Source organism: Phycodurus eques, chromosome 5, assembly GCF_024500275.1.
Source record: "Phycodurus eques isolate BA_2022a chromosome 5, UOR_Pequ_1.1, whole genome shotgun sequence".
In the NCBI taxonomy this organism is placed as follows: domain Eukaryota; kingdom Metazoa; phylum Chordata; class Actinopteri; order Syngnathiformes; family Syngnathidae; genus Phycodurus; species Phycodurus eques.
The window spans coordinates 10,592,727-10,605,129 of NC_084529.1; positions in this window are offsets into that span (position 1 = coordinate 10,592,727).

The following is a 12,403-nucleotide window of genomic DNA, read 5'->3' on the forward strand; positions in this document are numbered from 1 at the left end:
GTCCTCAGAACTGTGAGGCAGATGTGCTATCGAGTCGTCCACCGTGCCGTCTATATATATATATATATATATAGATATATATATATATATATATATATATATATATATATAGATATAGATATATATATATAGATATAGATAAGATATATATATATATATATATATATATATAAGATATATATATATATATATATATATATATATATATATATATATATATATATATAAGATATATATATATATATATATATATATATATATATATATATATATATATATATATATCTTTCATCAAACTTTCCACAATAAACAACATAACTATTGTTGGATGGCATCCGTGCATCTCAAACAAATTTGAACATTAAAAAATTTTATTCTTGGGCCATCCACTTATAATTTTAATAATACAATACCCCTTTCAGTCCTGGGCCCATAGAAAGATCACTTCAGGAGAGTTGCTGGGGGCAGACCTCTGAACTTCATAAACACTTTAAACATTGTTAGTATTATAACAAATGCTGATGTCAAATCAGCGTATGTAGTTTGTTTCCCTTAATATGGGAATTGAGCATATAGATGAAGAATATCATGTATAAAATAAAACACAACATTAAATTAAAGGCAAAGCCCATCACACCAAGAGTGACTGTCCAGTTCCACTTTGAGGTCAGAATTATTGCTGTTGCATAAGAACAGCAGTTCAGCATAATATGACAAGGCTCCTCAAAAACATTGTTGCACTTTGGGTGGTGGGAAGCCCATGCCACTGCGTTATTTGTTGCAGCAGTTAAGCAGGAAGTACAAACAAGTCATCAGAACAACATGAACAAGGATCTCAGCAAGAGGCAGTATCAGAGCACAAATGTTGAACGAGGCTAAATGTGTGCAGTGACACAACACTCCGAATGAGGGTTGTGAGACAAATTATATTTGTTTCAATATGAAACACTCTGTCTCGCATATGTAAATCCTCTCTGCTGAGATAATATTGAGTTCCATAGCAGGCGACATATTTATTGCGGCCAGCTAACGTAGCATTCAAGACAAAATGGCTTGGGCTTTTTATGAGGCAACAATATCATGACTGTTACGTGAACTATTCATTAATGAGTTATTGTACTGCATCTACATTCCACAGTAGAACCACGTCCCGCTGTGCCACTAAGGATTACACAGTAAATACTGTAACATACTGCAAACCAACTATACCACAAGCAGGAAAAAAAGTGCAGTAAAGAGCACTTCCTGGTGGTGAATCAGTAGTCTTGCATCTTAGAAGTGCAGTGGAAGGTGGGCTAAAGTCAAAAGCAAAGCAAAGCAAAGCAAAGCAAATTAATTTTATAGCGCATTTCATGCACAAGGTAACTCAATGTGCTTTACATAATTGAAAGCATTGAAAGCATTTAAAAAAGAGAGAAAGACATCTTAAAAAATTAAAAACAAAGAGACAAAAATACAAATTACAATAAAAACTGTACAGTGCAAGAAAGATCATTTAAAAGTGGAAATGCTGTAAAAAGCATGACAAAAAGTTAAGCTGGATTTACAGAGATTGACACTTTGGACTGACTTCAATTCTATTGGCAATTTATTCCATTTGCGTGAAGCATAGCAGCTAAAAACTGCTTCACCATGTTTGCTTTGGACTCTGAAAAACGTACAGTGCAAAAAAGACCATTCATTCATTCATTTACTGTACCACTTATCCTCACTAGGGTCGCGGCAGTGCTGGAGCCTATCCCAGCTATCTTTGGGCGAGAGGCTGGTTACACCCTGAACTGGTCGCCAGCCAATCGCAGGGCACATATAAACAAATAACCATTCACATGCACATTCACACCTGCGGGCAATTTAGAATCCTCAATTAACCTACCATGCATGTTTTGGGGTTGTGGGAGGCAATCGGAGCCTTCACTCTGGATATGTTCTTCAGCAGGTAGAAGGCTGTTTTCGCGATTGATTTGATACAGTATGACTGCTCAAAGTCAGGTCGGAATCTATCAGCACACAAAGGTTGTGGACTTGGTCTGTGGTTTTAAAAACTAGTGACTCCAGGTATTTATTAACAGCAAACCTCTTTTCTATACTGTCCAAAACAACTATCTCAATTTTGTTGTGGTTTAATTGAAGGAAGTTTTGGTTCATCCAGTATTTATCTGTTTTAGACAGATCATCTGGAGACACTGCTTGATATAACTGTGTGTCGTCTGCATTGCTATGCTTGTCAATATTGAGGTTCTGAAGAGTTTGACCTAAGGGTAGCATATAAAGGCTAAACAGAAGGGTTCGGAGAACTGACCCTCGAGGGACCCTATTGCCATTCGATGAGATTGAAAACTTCCATTGGTTATGAAATAATTTCTTTCCTCCAGGTAGGACCTGAACCATTTAAGGATTGTTCCATTTAGTCACTTAAGCCATTGTTAAATATATTTTTGAAGTTATCATTTATTTGTTAAGCTTGCTTTAGTATTATGGACAATTTTTAGAAAGAAAGATGTCTCGCCTTCAAGAAGATGACTCAGCATCATCCGATGGAATGGCCCCTTGACCAAGGACGTGATCGGATGTGGTCGGGGACGTGACAGGTGTTGGTCTGGTCCCATGTTTTGTGTTGTGTCCGTGTGAAAGGCACAAGATGATAAATCCCAACGATACTGTTGCGAAAGGGGCTAACAAAACAACGTGATAATCGGCGAACCAATAACGAGTGAGCCATTTGGACCCTCGACCGTAAGTTTCCCATGATTTATGTTGTGTCTTAGTGCTTAGAACATTATGTCTTGTAAAACCCTCCTATTTTCAAATAAATGTAGGAGCGACGGGGGAGATTGTTTAGAGCGTGTTGAGAGGCTGTAACCTGAACAATCTCCAATACGCCCTCCTCATGAGAAAAATAAACCAGCGTCTTCATTCCTTTTGTGTCTATTTTTTATAATGTTGGGTAAGATAAATCCAACAGCCATATTAATGAACGGTGTTCAAATGACTGAATCTCTCAAATCCCCCTTTCCCCTCTTTCATGTCTGATGAGCTATACTATCAGCATTCTTCTCCATAATAACAACACTTTTTAAGCTTGAAAGACACACACATTTAACAAACCATGCAGCTAGATCCTCTGATAAAGCTTTACAAAATGCATTTTTGGAGCCTTAACATATGATAGGCTGAGAAAGGAGATGAGTGTCACTGGAAAACTGCCAAATGGAAATTTGATTTCAGTGAGACATTTATAATATGTCAACAGGATGTGTAAGTGTGTTGAGAAAATAAATAATTTGATATTGAATACCTCTATTCTGACCTCAGGATTTCATTACAGCTTGGCGAAATGCAAGGTTGTGAGGATGATACAGATTCACAGCACAGGGAGAAAATCTTGGATCAGTTCCTAGTCATCCGCAGTGAGTAGCTGCTGACATGTTGGTATGGCAAACTGTGGCTCTGTGTGAACAAATCCATGGCCTCATAAATAAACCCATACCAATGTTACTGTCGCAGTAAACAGTGGCAAGGTCTAAAAAAGATACACTGGTTTCAGTCCTGCACATTGCAAGCCACTTTTAAAGAAATTCAAATTTCTTTACATAGCATATTTCTAGCATAACAATGCTTTATTTACTGTAACGAACAATTAAGGAATTTAGAAATTCCACAGTCAGCCTTAGTTACAAATCAGAGCAAATTTTTTTTGCCACTATAATGAGATAAAGATAAGAGTATTGTTTTATGATGTATAAATACTGTATATGGAACATGAGCTGGTATACAACAGTATTGCCATCTCTTGAATTATATCAGTCAGTTTCTATACTCCAGATAAGTTTTTGTCAGATGATTCTTGCCCAAGACCAAGATTAGAAAATATCACACGTTTCCCTTGAAATTACTACAGTATGAATGTTTTCATAATAAATGTGGAAATGATACCTAATTTGCATGTCGTATTCTTTATGCACCAGAGTGATGTCAATTTTGGATAAATCTGACTATATCAAGTGTACTTTTTCAGGGTTAATTTAATTCTCTTACCGGTAATACAAACAGGACCGTTTTTCTGACAGGGGGCCATCTGCTCAATCAGGCTGCCTGTGGTCCTCGAAAGAAACACCAATTGCAAGCCTTCTTCAAAATCTGACATATGACCTCACTAGATGCAGAAGTGGTCCAGTAAATGCACACTGTGGTGAAGAAGCATTGTAGAACAAATATTACTATCATGGTCTATGTTTTGGTTTGGGTTGTGTTTGGTTTTGTTTCATGTTTTCCTGTGTTCCATGTTTTTCATGTCTTGTGTGTTCATTTAGTTATTGTCCACCTGTTCTCATCAACCTTCTACCTTATGTCAACCAATCAGTTCCCTCCAGCCACTTGTGTCTAGTCCAGGTGTTCCTCATTGCCTTGTCAATCTGTTGGTATTTAGTTCCCTGGTTTCGTTCAGTTATTGTTGGTTCATTGTCATTGTCAGGTGTCATTGTCTCTGTCTGTGCCACGTCTTAGTTCCCAATCATGGTTTGTTTCCAGTTTTAGGTTTATTCAAGTGTTTCTTTGTTACTTTGGCTATCTGTTGTGGGACTTTGTTTAGTTTGCTTTTTCCATGTACATTGTTTGCCTTTTTATTTTAAATTAAATATCATTTTTGGAGACTTTTCCAACCCCTGTGAGTCCAAGCCCAAGTCCTTTCCCACTGACATTTACTTGGGCACCCGTTTGGCCATCTATCCAGGACCGCCGCGTGGTGGCCAACTGAGGCGCCAAAGTAAAAGTCACATTTTATCCTCCTGTTTTTTCCCCCCTGTTCCTAAGTCACTTAATTTTTCACCAGTTCCCACACCTTGTTCCACGTCTCCAATTAAGTCACATCCATCTAAACCTGCCCCCAAGTCACCTTGTTCCTAGTGATGGCGAGATGAAGCTTCATGAAGCATTGTAACACTTCAGCCATTGGGTCGAGTAATGGTTCATTTCTTGATGCTTCATTGCACACGAAACCACCTGCTGGCCATGTGCATAATCACAGGCAGCTGTATCTTTACCACATACAATATGTGCTGCGTTGCATTTTTGTCTTTTTGGCTCTTGTGACTATGTATTACAAAATGTTTGACCAAGTAATTTCCAAACATAAAGTGTAAAATATATTATTTTTGAACGTATTCCGTGTTCTTAAAATGTTCATCACTGGTATGGCAGGTTTTTTTGTTTTTTTTGTTTTTTGTCACTTTTGGGAAAATGGCATGGGCTTAAGAGGGCAGAGAATTTTGAAAGTGCTTATTTAGAAAGGTTTATCATATTAGTGTTAAGTGACTCATTCAAGAGCAAGATTTTTAAATTGGGTTACAGTAATTTCTCCTCTCCCATCCATTTTCTTCACCGCTTATCCTCACTAGATGGTGAGGTTTTATTTTACCTTGCTTTATGTGAACACAATATATACTTTCCCCATGAATCAAGAATCGGTGGAAAATGCAGTTTTTGATAAACAAAGATAATTGATAAGACTCAATATTTCCTTATGCAGTGCGGTCCTGCATGGGGTTTGAGCTCAGGCGACCACCATACCCCAGGTTGAGAGTAGAGTGCACCAACCGGTGGGCTTATTAGACCAGGGTGTTGGTTTATCGGGCAGCAGCCTCTTTCCAAGGATTTCAAGGAGTGAAGAGTGCTGTCCAAGCCATGTCCAAACTGCTGTCTACAGCCTATAAAAACTAGTCTTTATCCAAACTGAACTGACCGCAAGTCTATATAACACACACACACACACACATATTTTGAATGGAGCCTGCATGAGGGGTTTAGAGTGCTGTCAAACCTCGCGGCAAACCCTGAAGCACTTCCCGAATCGGTCACGTGATACAGCGAGGCTTCAGATGTCATAATTTGAATGAAGCAAGCCTCGATGCGTGCTTTGCGGAAACACCCCCTCCATTACTCGACAAGCCTCGAAGACTCGGCACATCTCGTAACTTCACTACTCCCGTTTTTCCAAGTTCACCTTCCCGAGTTCCTGTGCACTCTACCCTTTGAAGGAACCTTGTATTTTATAATCACCTATTACTCTCGAGGTTCCATGCGTGTTCGTTTTCGTGGAAGAACTACAATTATAACAACGTATTAAAAGTCAACCAATTTATTCCTGCCAGAGGAGTCAATACATTTTACAGAGCTCTGGGTCAGCAGCTACGCTTATCCTTGCCTCAGCAAAGACAGCGCAGACTGAACAAAGCTCTCTATTCTTGCCCACGACTAATACGTTTCAAAGAGGAAGTATGGAATCGCTGTCGTCTGATTGGTCCATGGTCCCATCTGACGTCATCGTTGCTCTGCAGAATGATGACCATTTGCCGCTGGCTCCAGATGCCGTCTCCAGACGCCGTCCCACAGTCTTGCGTCTAATGTTTATAGTGGTTCCCCGCAGTCATTGTCTTCCTTGACATGTGGTCTCTGCTGGATCAGTATCCACCCTGCTGGGAGCTTTCATGCATCACACCCATCCATCCATCCATTGTCAACACCGCTTATCCTGGTTAGGGTCGCGGGGCGCTGGAGCCTATCCCAGCTGACTTCGGGCGAAAGGCGGACTACACCCTGAACTGGTCGCCAGTCAGTCGCAGGGCACATATAGACACAGACAACCATTCGCACTCACATTCACACCGTCACTGAGTGGGAACTGATCCCACACTGCCCGCACCAAAGTCAGGCGAGTGCACCACTACACCATCAGTGACTTTGCATCACACACCCACACCCTTATCTGATTTACATTATGCTATACTGCAATAAACATCCTTGTCTACCCTCCAAACCAGTTGCACCATGAAACTCTATATTACCTTCACCTTCTAGTTTCCTCTGCTCCCAAATCTCAATGGTGGTAGGTTGAGGAAGCGACTGCAGGCTCCCGTTCCAGCTCCCCGGCAGCTGCACCAGGCGTTCGTCGAGCGGCTGCCACCCGTCCTTGCTCCGGCGGCGCTCATCCAGCGGCCTGTCCCCTGCATTGCGATTGGGTTCGGCATCATGGCCGTCCACCTGAATGTCCCTGTGAAGACCCTGGTGCTTTGCTTGTAATGTTCTTTTATTCCTTCTGTCTGTAGTTTTTTGTTACCTTATTTGTATTTAACTCATGTTCTAGGGTGCTCCCTTGTTTAATTACATTTCTATTATGGTGTCCTGAGGTTGCTTCGGATTCTTATGGCTAATCGCCTAACCTGACAGTTAAGTGGTTTGTCTTGGGTTAGCTCACGCACACAGATTTTGCACAAATGCAGTGGCAACAAATGTCTAAACTTATTCCCCAATACCTTTGTTACCGTAATTTCTCGTGTATAATGCACAAAAAAAATTGTCAAGTCAATAGTGCGCATTATACATGGATATAGGAACAAATGGAAAAAACTTTCACATTTTATAAATGTATGCTGCCATCTAGTGGTTATGAAAAAGCTGTACACTTTCATTCCAATATGACAGAGGTATATATAACTGCAAAAATGTGCAGTTGTGCTCATAAGTTTACATAACCTGGCAGAATTTGTGAAATGTTTTTTTAAATATGACTGATTGAACAACCCTCATTTCTTAATGGTTATGTTTTGCTTAATGATGCTTTTCTGAAATGCTTGACCGTTTAATTTGAATCCCATTTGAAATAAAAATTTTGCCTGGTCCTTCATGTAGTCTTTAAAGAATTTAACCCATCTTACAAATTCTGCCTGGGTAATCAAACATATTAGCACAACTGTGTGTTTTCTAATTTACTAAATAAAAGTAGGGCTGTGAATTTCAAAATAAAGGCAAGTAAATAAAAAAAAGTGTGCAAATAAAGTGCTTAACTTCAGAATAATAATTAAAAAAAAAAAAAAATACAGATAATACTTAACGTTTTGATCATATGGGTAGAAGTAAAATCATGCATTGAAAAAATGAAAAAAAAAAAATGGAGAAGGGTTTTCCAGAATTTTGATGTCAACTTTGGGGGTGCGTATTATACATGGGTGCGCATTAATACACGTGAAATTGCGGTAATTAGTCAAGTCCTAAAAATGTTATCCAACCTTATATTTATATTATCTTGTTCAACAATGTAAGAGGCAATATCAGTGTCTGTACCTTGAAAATGCTAATCTCATCTTTTGACCCTCCTCAAATATGAATAAATATGCAATAGAATGTTTGTTGCTCGAAGGTCCAAGCATTTGACCCTCCTGTCCTTCCATTTTGAGTTACTGCTGCACACAAAACTATCTTAGCCCTCAGCACTCATAGTGTTAGTTAAAGATATACTGCTACACAATGTGTCCATAACTGTGCAGTATAGTAGTAGTAGCAGTTATGCGCCATGTGTAGGAAAGTGAATTCCTGAAGTATTAAGCAATCTTAGCAACTGCAGAATATAATTACCAAAGTGAACAGCTGTCCAACACTATTTCAAGTACTAATTAACACTACACAGAAAATGTCATCTTATCATGTATCATTTCATTCCTTGATGTCCTTGTGTTCTATTAAATAATGATTGGTGACCTGTTGTGCACAGAGACTGTTTGTTCAGATAATGCGAGTTAGGATTTTCTTATTTATGGTATCATTAGAAACCTTTCTGGTCAGCAAGAGCTGAAAAATTCTGCACATTGCTGTTACAAAATAATTCCAATGGAAATAAGCCTTTTTTGTGCTTATTTGCAGAGTGCAGGGAAATAAGATCAGACAATAAATGGTCAAATGAGACACATGGAAACAGAGGTCCAGTGTGGACATATTAGATTCTACTATGACAACCATGCATAGTATGACAACAAGCATACATTCCTAACAGCTTAACACCATTAACTTTATTGACCTTAAAAGCCCATCACGCTTCTTAACATAGTAGTAGTAACTTCTTAAAATAGTATATACCGTACTCAATTGCCCTTACGCGTCTTTTCACAGTATGCTGTGCAGACAACAGTGTGAGTTGCAATGTGTAAATCTTGTGGTGAACTGAAGCCGGAAGAAAAATAACAGCTCCTCACCATGCAAAGCAGATAAAAAATGCACTATATGTTCACTTTAAACTAGGCATGCTCTCCAGTAGGTCATCAATTTAAGTCGGAAACAATCAGACCAGTGATTTTCGCCTATGTCTGAGGGTTTTAAAAAAAAATGTTTTTAGCTATTCATGGAGAAAGTTAGTTTTCTTGTGAACAGGTGTTGAATTCATTTAATTTTAGAGGCCATGATTTAGCACAGATGGACAGAAAACACAGGAAGAGACTAGATATGCAACAGTAATACATAGCCATAGTTGAAACTGAGGTTTTTTTGGAAGTTAAATAGTACTGTTTGCATTTTAATCACTAACCCAACAGACAACCCATTACACCAGTACTGCAACTGCGTTTTACGTCCAAGTCTGAGTTACAGGTTCAAAATCCAAGTAAATTAAAAAATTATTTCCAGAACACACTGTAACAGCAATGGCTGTTTTAAGCAGGGTTTACAAAATCTAACTAAGTCAGAGGGCCGATACTCTGCTCTGACCTTCTGTTGGCCTGCCTCCTGACCTATCCTCTTCTCTGATTGGACCACTGATTTGTCCCTGCATCAGAGCATTTGCTGGCTTCCTTTTAGGGAGGACAGTCAAACATGTCACACAGTCTGGCTCAACTTACTGGAAACAGGTCGTCCTGCTTATGTTGCAAGTTTATTCCTGGAGGACCGTGACTTTACATGGTAAAAGTCTTCAATGGCTCTTAAACACTTTCTGCTGTGAGAGGGGAAGAAATTAATTCACCACCCATCAATGTATAGCAGGTTTTTCCAGTTTGATTGACAGAAACTCAAATACACAATTGAAAACACACAAAAATGCCACCAGTGTTAATAGTTTAAATGCAAAGATTAATTGAGTCACTAAGTTCGTTCCCTGTAGTCGTTCCACACTTTGTGAAGTCCCAATTTACATGCACTTAGTGTATTCAAATTCTAAGAGTGGTGCAAAGAGCCAGCTTTTACAAAGCTGCTAATGGTTTGTTACTTCAGTTGAGATTCTTAGACAAGTATGAGGAGCTGTCAGGGACAGAACTTACACACACCAGTAAAATGCTCTTATAGACGCTAGTGAAATGCTCTTACATAAACGATTGAAAATCGCTCATACGCACTACTGAAATGTCCATCCATCCATCCATCCATTTTCTGAGCCGCTTCTCCACACTAGGGTCGCGGGCGTGCTGGAGCCTATCCCAGCTATCATCGGGCAGGTGGCGGGGTACACCCTGAACTGGTTGCCAGCCAATCGCAGGGCACATACAAACAAACAACTATTTGCACTCACATTCACATCTACGGGCAATTTAGAGTTTTCAATTAACGTGCATGTTTTTGGGATGAGGGAGGAAACCGGAGTGCCCGGAGAAAAGCCACGCAGGCACGGGAGAACATGCAAACTCGACACAGGTGGGGCCGGGGATTGAGCCGCGCTCCTCAGAACTGTGAGGCTGACGCTCTAGCCAGTCAGCCACCGTGCCACCCTACTGAAATGTATTTCAGTTAATTTCGGTATGATGTGGGAAAGAATTTCTAAACTGTTTGCCCAACAGCCTGCACGTTGTGTCGTGACATACTGGCGTTAACAGAGAACCTAAGAACGTTGACCAAGAAATAGAATCTGAGCAATTGGCGATTAGTAGTCAGAAGATTTTGCATTTTTTATTGAATCACAATTTGATTTGCATTGTCTGTGCTATTTTTAACAGTGACATTGGAAGAGACTTGAAATAAAAAGCAAAAGAACAAATAGCCAATAAGTACTTTTGTTGTTTTCCTGGTATGTTGTCTGTATGTGATTTGTGCTCCTTTTTCATCTAAAAAAAATGACACCAAATGTTTTGCTTAATCTAAGACGTTAAAAATCAGTTAAATGTCAATGGAAAACCCTGGTTATACGAAACTCAGTGTATGAAGCTATTTTTATTTAATTGAATGTAATATTTTTTATTTTCACCAGCAGGAAACACTAAGCTGTGGAATATACACCTTTCATTCTTTCTGACTGCCAATGCAAACACAACTTGTTTTATGGTGACATGAATACGTTGACAGCACAGTTACTGGTAGTTTTCATATTAGCATCCTGTATAAGTGCATTCTATGAAATATGATTGGGCCATTAGATTTAAAATTGGCTACAATTGGTTTCCAAACAAGAAGGCAGGCCATACAGTCTATGTTTCTCTGTTCGAGACGGAGGCCTTGTGAGGACAGCTTTGCAAAGCTCCCCAGCTGCCAACCTGTCAATGAGTGAAGACAGTAGACAGTAAAGCATGTTTTGTGAAGCACCTTCTTAGTAAACAGAATAATTTAATGATTTATAATGATAGCAATGTGTAGAAATATCTGAAGTTAAAACAAATTATGGATCTGGTGAAGTAAGTGAGAACTACCTTTTTAGAGAGTACAGTACATAATGGATCTTACCAGAGAGCCTTGATTGACCAAAAACAAATGGTTATAAACAAATAAACATTTCAAGACTTTTATGTCCATTCAAGTGTTTGAATACGAATAGTAATTTTCAACCGAAGCCCTTGCTCTGTCTGAATGTCATTATTAGTAAAATACTCAAAATAATTGGCTAGATTTAGCCACCTTTATGACTATTACTATATATTGTACATCACAGTATGAAAGGCTATTGGAGTGTGTAAGGCTTGTGCAGTAGATGTGGTCTATAATATACCATCTCAGTTTATTAAGTAATGTTCTAACTATCTTTCTGCAGAAACTGCCCAAAAACTTTCCAGAGTCAAATTAATTTAACCCCCATAAGCTGTCATCTGAGCTGCAAAAGCTTTCACTCCTTATTCTGGCTCCCCTGGTTCTCATCACATTGAGCTGAGAGTTTGTTCGAGAAAGTCAAGATTCACCTGGCTAAAACGTTTGATGAAAAGTCTCATGGAAATATACTTGACATATATAATACTTTATATGTTGAAATAACTTGTTCAACCATTTTGCATGTAAGGACTTGCATGTGATGAACTAATGCTTAAATGTTGTGGGGGGTGAGACTATTGAATTTAGAACACTATAAAAAGTTTTGATCAACATGACAAACAATTGATAACATAGGAAATAGCAGAGAATTGTACATATTCATTCGTATGGGTGTGCCAAAGCATTTGCAACTTGTACAAAGAATGAGAAACTGCTTTTCTGATGTGCACAACTGACTCGATGATGTGAAGATTGAACAAGTACTTTTGAGAATTTCAATTCTGATCTGAGAAATATACCAGTGACTGAGAAAAACTGTAATTAAAAAGCTGAACAAAACCAACATGTAAATTAAGTGCTTATTGGCAAATTTTTCTGTTTAACCCAGACATAAACCACCACGATTACGGACGCAGAC